Consider the following 1,886-nt stretch of genomic DNA (forward strand, 5'->3'; position numbering starts at 1 on the left):
CACTTTACAGAGTGGAGTTAAAATAGCAAAATATCACTCTTTAAGCTTCCAGTATAGTGAGATTCAGTAATTTAAATAACTACATCCATATCCTTTATTCAACAGACATTCAACCAGCTCTTATTATGTTACTTATAGCTACTGAATTACACTGAAAGATGGTAATATACAGAAAAGATATAAATAAGACAATCTCTGTGGACGTTTGTCTTCTTGGTTTTTCTGTTGACCAGTATCTGAAATCCCTTTCCATATTTGGGAAATTTCCCATCATGGTTGTCATTAGAACAGTACACCATATATTTTGAGAATCTTCTGTACACATGGCAGGTTTATATTTTGCACACTCCTTAGAATTATGTGTGACCATTCTATTTGCTCTGGCTAATAAAATGAAATTGGAAGTTTTGTCACAGCCAGTTGGTAATTTAAAAAGCCAGTTCACCAACCTATCTGTGTCTAGCACAGTGAAATGCAATCTCTGAGATGGTTACTGTTCTAACAACTCATATTCTAAAAAGATTATGATGACGTTAATCCACAACTGATATATAGTATAAGGAAAAAATAATTGTTGGTTTAAGCTATTGAAATTTTGAAAGTTGTTTGTTACCTAATGAAAACTAACATATACACCCACCTTAAGAGTCTTAGGGCGAAAACTTTCAACCTTGCACTAAATAAGATGAAGGTATAAGAAACTCATATTCTCAGTTTCCCTTGCAGCTAAAGTTCTGTTCTCAGCTATACCAATTAGCCTCTCTCACTGAGAACTGTGTATCAGAAACTGCTGCTGCTGCTAAGTCACTTCAGTCGTGTCCAACTCTGTGTGACCCCATAGACGGAAGCCCACAAGGCTCTCCCATCCCTGGGATTCTCCAGGCAAGAACACTGGAGTGGGTTGCCATTTCCTTCTCCAATGTGTGAAAGTGAAAAGTGAAAGTGAAGTCGCTCAGTCGCATCCGACCCTTAGCGACCCCATGGACTTCAGCCCACCAGGCTCCTCCATCCATGGGATTTTCTAGGCAAGAGTACTGGAGTGGCTTGCCATTGCCTTCTCCGCAGAAACTGCTAGTGATGCTCAAAATTAGAAAAAAAATTTTCCAGCAGCACTGACAATACCAGTAATCACATTTCTGATTTCAGTCCAGAGCTAACTAACTGAACCCTGGCAAAATCCCTGCTGACCCACAAACCAGTAGGTGAGAAAAAATATGTATATTTGTTGTTTTACATCACTGAAAATTTGAGGTTGTAATTTAAATAGAATACATGATAGCAGAGATTCTATCCAATTTCCACAGTTGGCTGACAGTCTACCAATCTATCCTGAACAGATGATTCTTCCATTTTAATTGGAATTTAGCAAGAGATCCCTACAATAATGTAATCTGAAAGAAAATAAAAGGAAACTAGGTCTAATGTAAATGATTCCTGGCTTGAGTGGATTGTATGGTTGAGTCTTCTCAATGGAGTCAATACCTTCCTTTAAAGGGCACCTTGGAAATGGATGGGGCTAGATTGGGGGGAGGGGGATATGTGAGTTTGTGTAATTTTAGTTGTCACGTGATTGGGGTAAGGCATTGTGGAAACTGAGTGGGGAGGGATTCTACCTTAGTGGGAGAGCAGCCAACCTCCAGGAATGCAAAAGTCCATACCGTGAAGAATTGCCATAGGTCACACATGGCGTTTGAGTGCTCCTCCAAACATTCACATAGGTTAAAAAAAAATTAATTAAAAAAAAGGAACTGTTTGCCATTTTCACAGCATAGAACTCAGTCTTATAAGCGAGGTTTTAATTTTTGCAAGGTTTTAATATACAATCCATTTTCAAGGACTGACACCACTATATAACATGACAGAAGTCTCTTCTCTTTGTATATTAC

Source organism: Moschus berezovskii, chromosome 16, assembly GCF_049115385.1.
Source record: "Moschus berezovskii isolate FMDL1 chromosome 16, NW_MosBer_1.0, whole genome shotgun sequence".
Taxonomy (NCBI): domain Eukaryota; kingdom Metazoa; phylum Chordata; class Mammalia; order Artiodactyla; family Moschidae; genus Moschus; species Moschus berezovskii.